This window comes from Callithrix jacchus, chromosome 1 (assembly GCF_049354715.1).
Source record: "Callithrix jacchus isolate 240 chromosome 1, calJac240_pri, whole genome shotgun sequence".
In the NCBI taxonomy this organism is placed as follows: Eukaryota; Metazoa; Chordata; class Mammalia; order Primates; family Cebidae; genus Callithrix; species Callithrix jacchus.
The window spans coordinates 169036986-169054858 of record NC_133502.1 but is presented as its reverse complement, the minus strand read 5'-3'; the positions used below and the strand labels follow the sequence as shown (position 1 = coordinate 169054858).

At 37.9% G+C, this 17873-nt stretch overlaps 1 protein-coding gene across 1 annotated transcript in view; it reads left to right on the top strand.

Annotated features, from left to right (window-relative positions):
- MEGF9 (multiple EGF like domains 9) overlaps positions 1–17873 on the top strand; it is a 122888-nt gene that overhangs the window by 83422 nt on the left and 21593 nt on the right. The gene's annotated exons all lie outside the window — the stretch shown is intronic.

The following is a 17873-nucleotide window of genomic DNA, read 5'->3' as shown; positions in this document are numbered from 1 at the left end:
AGGAGCATAGGCATGTTTCTCACATTGCCAAAAGCAGTAAAGGAAATGTGGCTGATATTGTCAAAATCTCTTCCTTCTCTTTTACCAATTTCCAACACATATACCAGGACCATTTCTTTAATTATGTTTTACTTTTGCTGGCCTTGAATTGATTTTCAAAGGGTTCTGCAATTGAATAGAATGTCCAATAAACAGATATTGTGGGATATTTGAAGGAAACATTTTTACAGAGAAATATATTCGTTTTCTTGACTAACATGTTAACCTAAAGAAGCTGCATAACCCAGGAGAGGCAGCTGGAGGAACAGAAGGAAATTAACATTCATTGAACACTTTAAACCTCTACGCTTGCTGTTTTACACATAAAACCTCTCTGACTTCTCAAACAACTCATCCATTTTGTTCTTAGCAGCTAAGTTACTTAGTGACATGGCATAACTAATAAATGGCAGAACTTAGATTTGAGCCCAGATCTGTCTGGCTCCACGTCTCTTCCTACTGTATCCTGAAATAGAATGGGCAAGATTAGATATGGCAGTGTGAGCGTCTCAGTGTAAGTGTGCTTATGATTCATCAGTTTAGGTACTGGCCTATGTAAATACAAATCTAGAAATCAGACCTATCTTACAGTGAAAATAAATACTAAATAGAAGGCAATAATAAAACTTGTTGAGAGTATACATACAGAATCATTTAAAAGGAAAAGGCAGGAATTAGGGCATTGTAAATATTTAAAGCTAGGTCCATGGTTTGGGTGTCAGAATATCTGACTTGCTTGGGTTTAAGTTTAAAGGCAGGCATTTGATATGTGAGAAGTCTGAAATCAAGTGTCATGGGCCTAGTCTTTGGGGTGGAAAGTGGACAGGCAGGGCAACTGAGGCCAGGAGCCAGGCATTGAGAAGCTAGATAAAATAGTTGTAATTAATCATTAGGAATATAGGGGACTAAGGACAAAGGAGCCAGTAGCAAATGGGACTTGACAGACCACTGAGGTTGATTGCCTTACATACCCTTTTCTTAGGTCAGGATTGATACCAAATTCAGGTTCATCACTATGCCTAAAAGTAGAAATTAAGCAGCTTTACCAGTCAGAGATAGGGATATAAAAAAATGGAGTGAAATAAGTACAGTTAATTTAGTATAGTGGTTCTCCAGTTATGGTCCCCAGACCAGCAATATCAGTATAACCTGGAAATTACTTAGAAATGCAAATTCCTAGGCCCAACAACAGACCTATTGAATAAAAAACTCTGGGACAGGGCCCAGCAATCAGCATGCTAAAGTTTCAGAACCACTGATCTATGTTGGTGGCTCTGGGTATGTTGTTCCCAAAACCTAAGGTCAACTTACGCAGTTGCAGACTAGAACTAAGAAGGGGTTTGTTTGAGGCATTTCAACCACTAATTTTTGTTTATATGAGAATTGTATAAGCTAAAGAAGTCCTTTCAGTAGGGTCATGATGGAATATGGGGTTGAGAAAAATGGATTTTTCTTCGAGGGCAAGAGTTCTTTTTTTTTCTTTCTGCTCTTCTTTATCTTACTTTAAAGAACAAACCTGAGTTGGCCTATCATGGGATAGTCATTAAATGTTTTATTTTGCTCACCTAGAATGAATATTCTGTTTCCAATATTCTAAGAGGTTTATTTAAATGTGACAAAGGGTCAAGATTAAGTGCATATTATTCACAATCACAAAGACATGGAATTAATCCTGATGTCTATCAATGGTGGACTGGATTAAAAAAATGTGGTACATATATACCATGGAATACTATGCAGCTGTAAAAAAGAACAAAATCATGTCCTTTGCAGCAACATGGATACAGAAAGAGGCCATTGTCCTAAGCAAATTAATGCAGAACAGAAAACCAAGTATCACATGTTCTGACCTATACATGGGATCTAAACATTGAGTACACCTGGACATAAAGATGGGAACAGTAGACACTTGGGACTACTAGAAGCACAGGGGTAAATATTTGAAAAACTACCTATTGGGTACTAGGATGTGATGGGATCATTCATACACCAGACCTCAGCAACACAGTTTACTCATGTAACAAACCTGCATGAGATAAAAGTTGAAAGAATAATAATAAAATTTTTAAAAAGATTAAATACATGGAAAATGTTAAGTGGACTGAAATGAAAACAAATATTGTGCTTATAAGTCATCAAGAGTTAGTGAAGAAAGCACACATAGATTTTGGAGGCAGATTATGTAATCATTAAACAAAGTCTGCATACCTATCACAGGCCAGGCACTGTGAATATAGCAGTGGAAAAAACACATAACCACCCCCCCACACACAATTTCACAGAACTGAAATTTTAGAACTTGAAGAAAGATAATAAACAAGAAAATAAAATTTATAGTATATTAAATAGAGATATTACAATTTCAGATAGTGTGGCTAGGCAAGGTATGTTGAGAATATGACATTAGAATAAAAAAACAAAAAGAAGTAATAGAGCATGCCATGTGGATCCCCTGTGGAAGGGTATTGCCAATAGAGAGAACAGCAAGGAAAGTCCCTGATGCAGGAAGATGCCTGATGTATTTGAGCAACAGCAGTCATTGTGGCCGAAGTGGTATAAACTGGGAACAGGAGTTAGGGAGTTGTATGTAAAGCAAAATATATACATAGATATCCAGAATACCATTCTTTTGACTTATCTATATTTTCAAAAGTTTTTATACAGAAACATTGGAGAGAAGTAAAGCTTTAGTAATTTAGACAGGGTGGTATTAGTTCAGGATAAACAAATAAATAAAAAAGAGAGCCCAGAAGTAAATCCTGTGTATAAAGACATTAGATCGTGTGTATAAAGACATTTGACATATAACAGAGGAGGTACTAAAGCTTAGGGACATAAAGGGTGGACTTACCAATAAATTGTACTAGAGTTTTGACTATCTATTAGGAAGAGAATGAATTTGGTCCTTTCACTTATATGTTATGCAAAAATAAATTTCAGGTAGATCAGAGACCTAAGTGTGAAAGACAGAATGTAAAACTTATAGGAAAGCATACTAAGGATGTTGGGGTAGGGAGGGTTTTCTTCAACAATAATACTAAAATAATAACTATACTTAGGTAGTTTTTACTATGAGTCAGGCCCTGTTCTATGTATGTGCTTAACACATATTAACTAAGTTAATCTTAACAACAAACCTACGAGATAGGTTCTCTGTTTGACAAATGAGGAGCTAAGGCATAAAGAGATTAAGTAATTTATTTAAGGTCATATGATTAGTAGCCAGGATTTTAATCCAGGTATTCTAGCTCAAATTCTTACTCTTTTTTTTTTTTTTTTTGAGATGGAGTCTTGCTCTGTCACCCAGGCTGGGGTGTAGTGGCAGTGATCTCGGCTCACTGCAACCTCCACCTCCTGGGTTCAAGCGATTCTCATACCTCAGCATTCTGAGTAGCTGGGATTACAGGCACGCCTGGCTAATTTTGGTATTTTTAGTGGAGACGGGGATCTCACCATGTTGGCCAAGCTGGTCTCAAACTCCTGACCTCAAATGATCCACTTGCCTTGGCCTCGCAAAGTGCTGGGATTACAGGAATGAGCCACCATGCCTGGCCCAGAGTTCCTATTCTTATTTCACTAAAATACACTCCAAAACATCAAAAACATATGGGAAATATTTATACATTCAACTGGATTAAAAGTGAGAACTTCTGTTTGTCAAGAGACTTTATAAAGAAAATGAAAAGACAAACCACAAACTGGGAGAAGATAATTACAGCACATGAAGCTGACAGATGATTGCTTTTACAGAGATATATAAAAAATTTTTACAAATCACTGTCAAAAATACTTGAGTAAGTTGGGCATAGTGGTGCACACCTAAGCCCGAGCTGCTCAGGATACTGAGGCAGAAGGCTTGCTTGAACCCAGGATTCAAGGCTGTTCAAGGCTGCAGTGAGCTGTGATTGTGCCACTGCACTACAGCTTGGGTGACAGAGTGAGACCCCATCTCTGAAAACAAACAAAAAATACTTGGGCAGATTCCTCATGAAAGGAAACTCAAATGGCCATTAAGTGTGAAAACATGTTCCATCTCACTAATAATCAGAAGAATGCAATTTAAAACCATGTTGTGATACCACTTCAAACTGCCAAATTGGCAAAAACGTAAAAGCTGATGATGTCAAGTGTTGGCGAGGATATAGAGTAATGAGACCATTATTCCATTGCTGATGAGAATATAAATTGTTACCACCCTGTTGGAAAACAGGCATTGCCTAGTAAAATTGATCATGCCCAAATATTGGCTACTGACTGCTCAATCATCTATAGGGTTCAGAACTCTAAAGACTTAGAACTTGGATATAAAGGATTTAGGCTTCAGCACTGTCAAGTTAAGCAGGTTTTTGTTTGCTGACTTAGAAACTAAGCCACCATTTATGCAATCATTTCTCTGAGAAAATTAGTTCTAAATTACAGGTACTGCAAATTAATTCTTGGAACACAGTAGGTACAAAAATTAGGTATTAATAATTATTTTTCAGCTGGGTGTGGTGGCTCATGCCTGTAATTCTAGCACTTTGGGAGGCCAATGTGGGAGAATCACTTGAAGCCAGGAGTTCAAGACCAACCTGGGTAACATAGTGAGACCCTGTTTCTACAAAATCAAAAAATTAGCCAGGTGTGGGTGCATCTATAGTCCCAGCAAGTCAGAGGGACTGAGGTGGGAGGATTATTTGAGCTCAGGAGGTCAAGACTGCAGTGAGCTGTGATCGTATCACTGCACTTCAGTCTGGATGACAGAGCAAGCCCCTGTCTCAAAAAATAAAAATAAAAAAGATTTAAAAAACTTTATCCTTTCACTAAACAGCTCTTTTACAGTGGTTAAAGGATACAAATATTAACATATTTGAGAAGCAACTTTTTTTTAGGATACCCAGACCCTATATTTTGTCTCTACAATTTCTTTTCAAAATGACCTTTGAAATGCAGAAACTCATCAAATAATGGAGTACCATTTTTTTTTTTTGGAGACAGAGTCTCACTCTGTCGCACAGGCTGGAGTGCAGTGGTGCAATCTTGGCTCATTGCAACCTCCACCTCCCAGGTTCAAACAATTCTCCTGTCTCAGCCTCTCAAGTACCTGGAATTACAGGCACCCGCCACCACACCCAGCTAATTTTTGTATTTTTAGTAGAGATGGGATTTCAACATCTTTGCCCAGGCTGGTTTTGAACTCCTGACTTCGTGATCTACCCCCTTCGGCCTCCCAAAGTGCTGGGATTACAGGCATGAGCCACTGCACCCAGCCAGGAGTATTTTATGCTTGTAGTTTTTCTGTTAAAAAAAACAGTGAAGGAAGTGAAAAATAACTGTCCTAATTGAATTAAGTTGAATTAAGTTAACTGTTGCAAGTTGTGGCTCTGGAAATGTGACACATTTGATTTGTGCCTTTAAGTTCTTCTGAGTTTTCAAATTTTTAAATTTTATTTTGATAAGATCAGTTATCACAAAATTTTTTTGCACTTAAGCAGTACTCTTTTTGAGTATTATGAATTTCTGGCCATCACTGCCACAAATTTCTACAATCTATGCCACTGAGATGCTTACAGTTATTGCTGACATTGAATAAAGATGAAGAATCTGCATGGAGACTATACCACTGCACCCATTTGGAAACAGAGTGACCACTTCAACCAGCAAACTAAAATTCAACTGCAGATGAAAGTCTTTAGTTATGGGAACCACTCTGGAGAGTTAGGAAGAGGTAGGCTGGAAGTGGTGGCTCACGCCTGTAATCCCAGTACTTTGGGAGGCCAAGGCAGATGGATCATTTGAGGTCAGGAGTTTGAGACCAGCCTGGCAAACATGGTGAAACCCCTACTCTACAAAAATACCAAAAAAATTAGCCAGGCATGGTGGAGGCTGAGACAGGAGGATTGCTTGAACTCGGGAGGCAGAGGTTGCAGTGAGCTGAGGTCATGCCACTGTACTCCAGCCTGTGTGACAGAGTGAGACTCCATCTCAAAAAAAAAAAGTTAGGAAAAGGTAATTGTTTCACCAGGTGCACAGACATCAACACAGGCACAGACATCAACACAGGAACACCAGAAACATGAAAAGGCATGGAAATATGATGCGCCAAAGGAATGTCACTTTCTAATAACAGACCCCCATGAAAAGGAAATCAACTAATTGCCAGAAAAGGAATTCAAAATAATGGTTTTTAAGGAAATTCAATGATTTAGAAGGAAATACAGATAATTCAATCAATCAGAAAAGAATTTATGATGTGAATGACAAATTCAGTAAAGAGATAGAATTCATAAAAAAAAAGAACCACTAGAAATCCTGCAACTGAAGAATTCAGTGAACTAAATTAAAATATACAATAGAGAGATTCAACAACAGACTTGATCCAGCAAAAGAAGGAATCCCTGAACTTGAAGATAGGTCATTTGAAAAAGAGAGAAATATGAATGAAAAAGAGTGAAGAAAGTGTACAAGACTTATGGGACACCATTAAGTGAACAAGTATTTGTATTGTGAGAGTTCCAGAGAAGGGAAAGGCATAGAATACCTATTTAATGAAATAATAGCTGAGAAAATTCCCAAGTCTGGGGAGAAATATGGAAATCCAGTTTCAGGAAGCTCAGTGGTTCCCAAATAGATTTTTTTTTTTTTGAGACGGAGTTTCGCTCTTGTTACCCAGGCTGGAGTGCAATGGTGCGATCTTGGCTCACTGCAACCTCCGCCTCCTGGGATCAGGCAATTCTCCTGCCTCAGCCTCCTGAGTAGCTGGGATTACAGGCACACGCCACCATGCCCAGCTAATTTTTTTTTTGTATTTTTAGTAGAGACGGGGTTTTACCATGTTGACCAGGATGGTCTTGATCTCTTGACCTCATGATCCACCCACCTCGGCCTCCCAAAGGTCTGGAATTACAGGCGTGAGCCACTGCACCCAGCCCCTCCCAAATAGATTTAATACAAAAAGGTCCTACCCAAGGTACTTAATAGTCATATTATCAAAAGTCACAGACATAGAGAGAATGCTAAACACAGCAAGAAAAAGTGTCAAGTCATGTGTAAGGGAATCTTAACTAACCTATCAGCAGATTTCTTTGCAGGTATCTTACAGGCCAGGAAAAAAATGGTTTGATATATTCAAGGTGCTAAAAGGAAAAAATTAAAAAAAAGTGAGCCAAGAATACTATACCCAGAAAAGCTATCCTTCAGAAATAAGGGTGGAATAAAGTCTTTTTCAGAGAAGTAAAAACTGAGGGAATTTGGCCAGGTGTGGTGGCTCATGCCTGTATTCCCAGCACTTTGGAAGGCCGAGGCAGGCAGATCACCTTGAGGTTGGGAGATCAACACTAGCCTGACCAACATGGAGAAGCCCCGTCTCTGCTAAAAATACAAAGTTAGCCAGGCATGGTGGTGCATGCCTGTAATTCCAGCTTCTTGGGAGGATGAGGCAGAAGAATCACTTGAACCCAGAAGGCAGAGGTTGTAGCGAGCTGAGATTGCACTGTTGCACTCCAGCCTGGGTGACAAGAGTGAAACACTGTCTCCAAAAAAAAAAAAAAAGGGGGAATTCATCACCGCTAGACTAGCCTTACATGAAGTACTCAAGGGATTCCTATATCTGTAAGTGAAAGGATAATAATCATGCTTATGAAAAAACTTAAAAGTGTAACATTCACTGGTAGAAAAGATGGATACAGGAAAAAGAAAAGAATCAAGTCTTATCACTACAAGATAAAACCCACCAAACATCAGTCATAAACAATAAGGGCAGAAGAAAGGAACTAAGGTTATGCAAAACATAAGGTTATGCAGAACCAGAAAACAATTAACAAAATGGCAGGAGTAAATCCTCACCTATCAGTAATAACCATGAGTGTAAACAGATTAAATTCCCCACTTAAAAGATGTGGACTGGCTGAATGGATAAAAAGATATGGCCCAACTATATGCTGCCTACAAGAAACTGTCAAGAAACTGACATATGTAGACTGAAAGTAAAGTTATTAAAAAATATTCCACACATATGGAAACTAAAAGTGAGCAGAAACAGCTATGCCTAAATAAAACAAACTTTAAGTCAGAAACTGTAAAAAGAGACAAAAAGGTCATTATATGTGATAAAGGGATTAATTTAGCAAGAAGATATAATATTTGTAAATATATATGCACCCGACACTGGAGTACCCACATGTATACATATTATTAGATCTAAAGGGAGAGATAGACTCCAATACAATAATAGTTGGAGATTTCAACACGCAATATCTAATGTCTCAGCATTGGACATATCATCTAGACAGAAAATCAACAAGGAAACATTTGATATAAACTGCACCTGAGACCAAATGGACCTAACAGACATCAGCAGAACATTAATCCAAAAGCTACAAAATGTATATCCTTTCTTTTCAATAGCACATAGAACATTCTCCAGGATAGACCACATATTAGACCACAAAACAAGTCTTAACAAATTTAAAAGAGTTAAAATTATATCAGGTATTTTTTTCTAATCATAATGGGATAAAACTAGAAATCAACAATTACAGGAACTTTGGAAACTATACAAATACACAAAAACAATATACTCCTCAATGACCACTAGATCAATGAGGAAATTTTTAAATTTCTTGGAGCAAATGAAAAGAGAAACACAACATTCCATACCATGCTATGGGATAGAGCAAACACAGCATCAAAAGGGAACTTTATAGCAATAAACACTTATATTAAAAAACTAGCAAAATGTCCAATAAACAACCTAATGATCCAGCTTAAGGAACTAGAAAAGCCAGAACAAACAAACATCAAAATTAGCAGAAGGAAAGACAGAATAAAGATCAGGTCAAAGATTTAAAAATTGAGATGAAAAAGCAATACAAAAAATCAACTAAATGAAAAGTTGGCTTTGAAAAGATAAAATAGAGAAACCATTAGCTAGACTAACCAAGAAAAAAACTGAAAAGACCTAAATAAATAAAATCAGAAATGAAAAAGAGAACATTACAACTGATGCCACAGAAATACAAAGGATCATTAGAGGCTTCACCGAAAAGCTCTTAGAACTGATAAATGAATTAAGTAAAGTTGTAGAATACAAAATCAACATAAAAAATCAGTGCTGTTTTTATACAGCAACAATGAAATAGTGGAAAAAGAAAATTTAAAAACCCATCTTATTAACAATAGCTCCAAAAAAAACCAAAAACCTAAGAATAAATTTATCTAAGGATGTGAAGATTTCTACAAGGAAAAGTATAAAACACTGATGAGAGGAAATTGACCAAGACATTTAAAAAATTGAAAGCTATTCTGTGTTTATGGATTAGAAGAATTAATACTGTGAAAATAACCGTACTACCAAAAGTGATCTACAGATTCAATGCTATCCCTATCAGAACATCTATGGCATTCTTCACAGAAGTAGAAAATACAGGCCAGGCACAGTGGCTTATACCTGTAATTCCAGCACTTTGGGAGACTGAAGCTGGTCGATCACTTAAGGTCAGGAGTTCAAGAACAGCCTGGCCAACATGGCAAAACCCCATCTCTATTAAAAATACAAAAATTAGCTGGGCATGGTGGTGCACACGTGTATCCCCAGCTAGGCTGAGGCACGAGAATTGCTTGAACATGGGAGGTGGAGGTTGCAGTGAGCTGAGATTGCATGACTGTACACTAGCTTGGGCGACAGAGCAAGACTCCATCTCAGAAAAAAAAAAAAAAGAAAATACAATTCTTAAATTCATATGGAACCACAGAGAACCTCAAATAGTCAAAGCAATTCTGAGCAAAAAGAACAAAGCTGGAGGCAACATGGTACTGGACTTCAAAATATGCTAAAAAGCTATAGTAACCAAAGCAACATGGTACTGCCATAAAAACAGACACATAGACTAATGGAACAGAATAAAGAATATAGAAATGAATCCACATATTTATAGCCAACTGATTCTCAGCAGAGGTGCCAAAAACATTCATTGGGAATGCCACAGTCTCTTCAATAAGTGATGCTTACGGAAATGATATCCATATGTAGAAAAATGAAACTAGACCTTTATCTCTGACCATATACAAAAATCATTTCAAAATTGGTTAAAGAACTAAATGTAAGACCAAAAACTATGAAACTACTGGCAGAAAACATATAGAAGAAATGTTTCAGGCAGTGTTCTGGGCAAAGATTTTATGAAGACCTTATCAGCACAGGAAATAAAAGCAAAAATGCACAAATGAGATTGTATCAGGTTAAAAAACTTTTGCACAGTAAAGGCAGCAATCAACAGAGTGAAAAGACAACCTGCAGAGTGGAGAAGATATTTGCAAACTATTCTTCTGAAAGAGACTAATATCCAGATATCTTCAAAGAACAAAACAACCAGAAAACAAATAATCAAATTTTAAAATGGGCATAGAAGCGGAATTAATATTTCTCAAACAAAAACATACAAATGAAAAATGCTCAACATCACGAAACATCAGAGAAGTACAAATTAAAACTACAATGAGATGTCATCTCACCCCATTACAATGTCTGTTATCAAAAAGACAACGAAGAATAAATGCTGGCAAGGATGCAGAGAAAAGGAGACTCTTATACACTGTTCTAGAGGAAATGTAACTTAGCACAGCCATTATGGAAAGTAGTATAAAAGTTCCTCAGAAAACTAAAAATAGAACTACCATATGATCCAGCGGTCCCTCTATTGGGCATATATCTAGAGGAAAGGAAATCAGTATGCTAGAGAGATATCTGCATGCCCATGTTTATTGCAGCACTTTGCAATAGCCAAGATACAGGATCAACCTCAGTGTCCATCACCAGAAGAGTGGATAAAGAAAATGTATGCAGTGGAACATTAGTTAGCCATAAAAAAGAATGAAATTCTCATTCATGGCACCATGGATGAACTTGAACATTATCTTAAGTGAAGTAAGACAGGTGCAGAAATACTGCATGTTCTTATTCATGGGAACTAAAACTGTTGATCTCATAGAAGTAGAGAGTAGAATAGTGGTTATTAAATATAGAAAAAGTGAAAAGGGAGAGGAGGGTAGCCAAAGGTTGGTTAACAGATACAAAAGTATACATATAGGCTTTGTATTGACATACCACACTGTACCCCATAAATATGTACAATTATAATTTGTCCATTAAAACTAATAGCAAAAAAATTCACTCAGCAATGGGCTGATAGTCAAGGTGTACTGAAACGTTACATTAAAGAGTGAAAATAGCCATAGACAATATGTAAATTAATGGCTGTGTTCCAATAAAACTTTTTTTTTTCAAGTCAGAGTCTCACTCTGTTACCCCAGCTGGTGTGATCTTGGCTCACTGTAACCTCAGCCTCCTGGTTCAAGCGATTCACATGCCCTGGCCTCTCAAGTAGCTGGGACTACAGGTGTGTGCTAATTTTGTTTTGTTTTGTCTTGTTTTTGAGACAGAGTCTTGCTTTGTCTCCCAGGTTGGAGTGCAGTGGTGCAATCTCGGCTCACTGCAACCTCTGCCTCCTGGGCTCAAGAAGTTCTCCTGCCTCAGCCTCCTGAGTAGCTGGGATTACAGGCACACACCACCACGCCTACTAATTTTTGTATTTTTAGTAGAGATAGGGTTTCACTATGTTGGCCAGGCTGGTCTTGAACTTCTGACCTTAGGTGACCCACCCGCCTCAGCCTCCCAAAGTGCTGGGATTACAAGTGTCAGGCACCGCCCCCAGCCAAAAAAATTTTTTTGAGGCAGAGTTTCACTCCATCACCCAGGCTGGAGTGCAGTGGCTCAATCTCTCACCTCACTACAACAACCAGTGCCTCCCAGGTTCAAGCGAATCTCATGCCTCAGCCTCCTGAGGAGCTGGAATTACAGCCATGCACCACCATGCCCAGTTAATTTTTGTATTTTTAGTAGAGACAGGGTTTCACCATGTTGGCCAGGCTGGTCTCCAGCTCCTGGCTTCAAGTGATCTGCCTGCCTCAGCCTGCCAAAGTGTTGGGATTATAGGCATGAGCCACTGCACTCAGCCTGTGTTCCAATAAAACATTATTTAAAATGTGTTGCAGGCAGGATTTGGCTCTGTTGTTCAAATTAATCATCATGACTCGGCCACGCACAGTGGCTCACACCTGTAATCCCAGCACTTTGGGAGGCTGAGGCTGAAGGATTGCTTGAGCCCAGGAGTTTCAGACCAGCCTGGGTAACACAGTGAGACCCTGTCTCGAAAACAAACAAAAAACAAAGTCGTCATGACTGGAGTGTTGTACTCATGAGAAAAGTTTTCAGAGGCTAAGACATTGTGTCACTGAGAGGTGGTTATTGTTTCAAGACAATTCTCTAAAGATCTCTTGTGTTTTTGCAAGCAGAGGCCCTGCCTTGTTCTGGACTATTTATTCAAGGATGTTTGCCTAGCAAACTGCCTTGGAAAGTAGAAATAATATCTTCCTCTGGAGTAAAGGACAGATTTTCCACTGTCCAATATAATAAGAATAAAGTCTCTCTCCTGGGCAAAGATCAGGTAAGCTCACTGTCCATTTTAAAAGATTTGGATTCTCTGAGTTTGGGGTTCTTCTTCAGTATCAGCCCTCTTTGCATGACTGTTGGGAATTGAGGTTTGGGGACATAGTGCAAATGCTGATACTCTAGCTACTGCTTTTGTTGGGAGGAATAAACTGTCCTCTGTCTCTGAAAAAAAACAACAACAACAAGAATTTCTGTCTGAATATGGATTTCCTCTCAACATATTTTAGACTATTTGCCCTCAAAAATACAAGGAATGTTTAGCATAATAGCCCAATGTTTTCAACAATAAAGCTATCCTTTTTTCCCTCCAGAAGCTTCACTTATTCCATAATGATCTTTTCCATAACTGTAGAAAGACAGAGGAACACTAAATTCAGATAATCTTTTGCCAGAACGTCCAACTATTGAGTTTCTTTTAACAAACGAGGAGAAACTATTATATTCTTACCTCTACATGACCCAAACACGAAATTAAGATTTTTTTTTTTTTTTTTTTTTTTGAGATGGAGTTTCGCTCTTGTTACCCAGGCTGGAGTGCAATGGCGCAATCTCGGCTCACCACAACCTCCGCCTCCTGGGTTCAGGCAATTCTCCTGCCTCAGCCTCCTGAGTAGATGGGATTACAGGCACGCTCCACCATGCCCAGCTAATTTTTTGCATTTTTTTTTAGTAGAGACTCTCGATCTCTTGACCTCGTGATCCACCCACCTCGGCCTTCCAAAGTGCTGGGATTACAGGCTTGAGCCACCGCGCCCGGCCCCGAAATTAAGAATTTTTAATAACTTTTCACTTTTTTAATATGAAACCATTTTCTAGTTGGAAAAACTTTTTCTAACTCCTTTTAAAGTTTAATTTTAATATATTGAGAGAGTTCATAATCAGCAATTTGCTATTGATTTCAGGCTATTTTTTTTTTAATTAGTATTTCAGTCTCTTCCCAAACTAAATTGTTTTTTAGTTATTTAAAAATAGCTTTAAAAAGTTCTTTTTAAGTTCATTTTTAAAAGTGGAGTAAGGCCGGGCACGGTGGCTCAAGCCTGTAATCCCAGCACTTTGGGAGGCCGAGGCGGGTGGATCACGAGGTCAAGAGATCGAGACCACCCTGATCAACATGGTGAAACGCCGTCTCTACTAAAAATACAAAAAATTAGCTGGGCATGGTGGCACATGCCTGTAATCCTAGCTACTCAGGAGGCTGAGGCAGGAGAATTGCCTGAACCCAGGAGGCGGAGGTTGCGGTGAGCCGAGATCGCGCCATTGCACTCCAGCCTGGGTAAGGAGTGAAACTCTTGTCTCAAAAAAAAAAAAAAGTGGAGGAAGAAGAAAATTGATACATTTCATTATCTCTTTATTGTGTTTCTTTGTTGTGTCTTCTTTATTGTATCTGTTTATTGTGTCTCAGTATCAACATGATACTGTCTGAGGAAGAAGGAAGGGGAAAAAAGCAAAGTTCACAAATGACCACAAATGAATTGATTTTCTCCAGTTAGAACTATGGGTCAGGTGCAGTGGCTCACACCTATAATCCCAGCATGTTGAGAGGCCGAGGTGGATAGATCACTTGAAGTCGGGAGTTCGAGACCAGCCTGGCCAACATGATGAAACTCAGTCTAAAACTACTGAAAATACAAAAATTAGCCAGGCATGGTGGTGCATGCCTGTAGTCCCATCTACTCGGGAGGCTGAGGCAGGAGAATCACTTGAACTCAGGAGGTAGAGGTTGCAGTGAGCCAAGATCATGCCACTGCACCACTCCAGCCTGGGTGACAGAGCAATACTCTGTTTCAAAAACAACAAAACAAAACACTATGTATAATTTTTAATTTATTCTGTTACTGCTTGAGTTTCAATTGATAATATGATCCCTAAAAATATACATACATGCATACTTTATATCTTGTAAATCTTAGGAAGAAAATAGACTTTCTTGATAACAAAAAACATGTCAAGACATTTAAAAATTTAGAAATAAATCATTAACTAGTTGACAGAAAAGCAAGTCAGGTCCAGCTGGCTTTGATCCCACTCAATGTAGGATTTTGCAGATCCTTTCTCTTCACAATTAAAATTTTTTTCCCAAAAACTGTTTCTACCATGTGTTTATAATGTGCTCTCTTTTTCTAGCCATATTTTTGCTATAAACTAGTAATTATCCCTTAATTTTTTGCTTTTATTTTTAGTTTTATTAACAGAATTTAAAATTTTAAAATTACTTAACTAAATTTTAAAAGTAAGTAACTTAGTTTCCTCTGTCTTTGCTTACTGGGAATTCTGGCCTACTTTCCTTAGAATTCTCAGAAAATATTTAAGATATAGGATCACTGTCATTATATTCTTAGTTGCTTTCATTGTTGAGTACTGAGTATATGCCAGACACTGTGCTAAATTCATTGTGTATGCAAAATTAAATTAATAAATTAATTTAATTCTCACAATAATCCTACAAAGGTTGGTATAATTGTCTTCACTTAACAAATGAGAATACAGAAGCTGAGAGAGACTAAGTACTTTTTGCCACCTAGTCACTAGTAGAGTTGGAATATGACCCAAACTCTGTTTCCTCGGGCTGTTTTTTTTTCTTTCCATAAACCCTGATTCTCCTTTTCTATATTATACCCATCCCACTTAATCAATGTGATTGTAAAATAATGAAAATTCTGAAGCTTCTCCACCCGCTCATCTTAAACAGAACAGAATCTTTAAAAAGATAATTTGGCTTGTACTCATGTGACATAGATATGTACCATATCTTGAGACGATACACCAACAAATTTTCTTTTAAAAAGCTAATGAGTATTAATTTAGTAAAATATATTATTATTTATATACACTTAAAAATACCTTTTTTCTAAAGTATTAAAACCTTGCAGGAGTTGTTCATATCCATGAGTATGTAAATTCTATAACTGAGCATTACTACCACAAGAAAATCTGAGAATCCCATTTGGGGTAATTTAAGAAGTGTGTAGCATATGCATAGTTATATTTAATGCAGCGTAGCTCTACAATGCTTATAATTCTGTATTCTTTTTTTCTGATGCAATTTTTGTGCTATCTTAATAGTTTACTAGCAACTCGTCATTAAGAAATGAGACCAGGCTGGGCATGGTGGCTCACGCCTGTAATCACAGCACTTTAGGAGGGCAAGGTGGGCAAATCACAAGGTCAGGAGTTCAAGACCAGCCTGGCCAATATAGTGAAACCCTGTCTTTACTTAAAATACAAAAAATTAGCCAGGTGTGGTGGCATGTGCCTATAGTCCCAGCTACTTAGGAGGCTGAGGCAGGAGAATCGCTTGAATCTGGGAGGCGGAGCTTGCAGTGAGCCAAGATCATGCCATTGCACTCCAGCGTGGGTGACAGAGTGAGACTCTGTCTCAAAAAAAAAAAAAAAAAAAAAAATTGGTAATCCCAGCACTTTGGGAGGCCGAGGTAGGTGGATCACCTGAGGTCAGGAGTTTGACACCGGCCTGACCAACATGGAGAAACCTTTCTCTACTAAAAATACAAAATTAGCTGGGTGTGATGGCATGTGCCTGTAATCCCAGCTACTTGGGAGGCTGAGGCAGGAGAATCTCTTGAACTCGGTAAGTGGAAGTTGTAGTGAGCCAAGATCACACATTGAACTCCATCCTGGGCAAGAAGTGTGAAACTCCATCTAAAAACAAAACAAAACAAAAAACAGATGAGCAAATTTTATCTTAAATTCTTTGTTACCTGATCTCAACAATATAGATGTCTGATTTCTATTTAAAATCCAGTTCTACACTTTTATTCTCCAGTTATGAAGTGTGGGATTTTGTTCTTTCATTTCAAATCTATGGATTAGCATAAGTGGTCTGTTAACATCCTGTTTTTTTTTTCTCTTTTTTGGTTTTATTGCATTTATATCATTGACCTTTGCTTCAGAAAGCATTCAAGTCTTTAACAGAGAAAGACCATGAAAGAGAGTTTGTAAAGTCTTTATTCTATGAAAGAAGTCACACAGGCAAAGTTTTATATTTGCTGAGTGATTTCTTTTTTTTCTTTTCTTTTTTTTTTTTTTTTTTTTTGAGACGGAGTCTTGCTCTTTCATTCAGGCTGGAGTGCAGTGGTGCAATCTTGGCTCACCACAACCTCCTCCTCCCAGGTTCAAGTGATTCTCCTGACTCAGCCTCCCAAGTAGCTGGCACTACGGGCACACACCACCACACCCAACTAATTTTTTTGTATTTTTAGTAGAGACGGGTTTTTGCTATGTTGCAGGCTGGTCTCGAACTCCTGACCTCAGGTGATCTGCCCGCCTCGGCCTCCCAAAGTGCTGGAATAAAGGCATGAGCCACCATGCCCAGCCTATATTTTCTTTTAAAAGAGTAAAGCACCTTTTTTTCCCCCTGTTGTTTTAAAATCTGGTCATGGCGTGGTGTCTTATACCTGTAATCTTAGCACTTTGGGAGGCTGAGGCAGGCAGATCGCTTGAGCCTAGGAGTTTGAGACCAGCCTGGGCAACATAGCAAAACCCTGTCTCCACAAAAAATACAAAAATTAGCCAGATGTGGTGGTGCATACCTATAGTCCTAGCTACTTGGGGGACTGAGGCAGAAGGACCACCTGAACCCAGGAGATTAAGGCTGCAGTGAGCCGAGATCATGCCACTGCATTCTGGAGGACTAAATGAGACCCTGCCTCAAAAAAAAAAAAAAAAAAAAAAAAAAAAATCACCCAGGAAAAAAATAAAGCATGGTATGTACACTCAGACAACTACTTTATCAGGATTCATGAAGTCACTCATGTTTTTTTTTTAAATCAGCAATTAAGGAGCAGATCCTCCATAGAGAAAGTCTTTTAGTGCCCCAAGCAGAATTATGATAGGAAAACCCACTTTAGGAATAACAACTACTTTGGGAACATTGGGTATATTATGGTTATACAGTATTATTAAGTGATTTTGTGTTTGAAAGTAATACCTCTTTCTTGTAGGTTGTGGGTTGGGCAAACACCATCATTGAAAGTAACTGTTTATCCTTTTGTATACTGAATAATGTATTTAGAGGAATGAAGAGTAAGCATATTTTGATTAACATTTTAAAAGTCTTGGAAATAAGCTAATGAAGTGTTAACCATTCTTTGAAAGGTACATTATGTTCTTTATAATTTTCTGATAGTATAGAGGGGCTTCAATTGACTGGTTCCTTCTTATTGAATTATAAAATATTGCTGAATTTTATTTTTTATGAATACAGGTTTTCTTTGATAGATCTTTAAGTACCTTAGGATACTCTTGTGTAAGACTACGTATATGTATGTGGCTTCTTTTCTTTCCTTCTTTGCTTAATTACTTATGCTTCATAGATTCATGCTTGATAGCA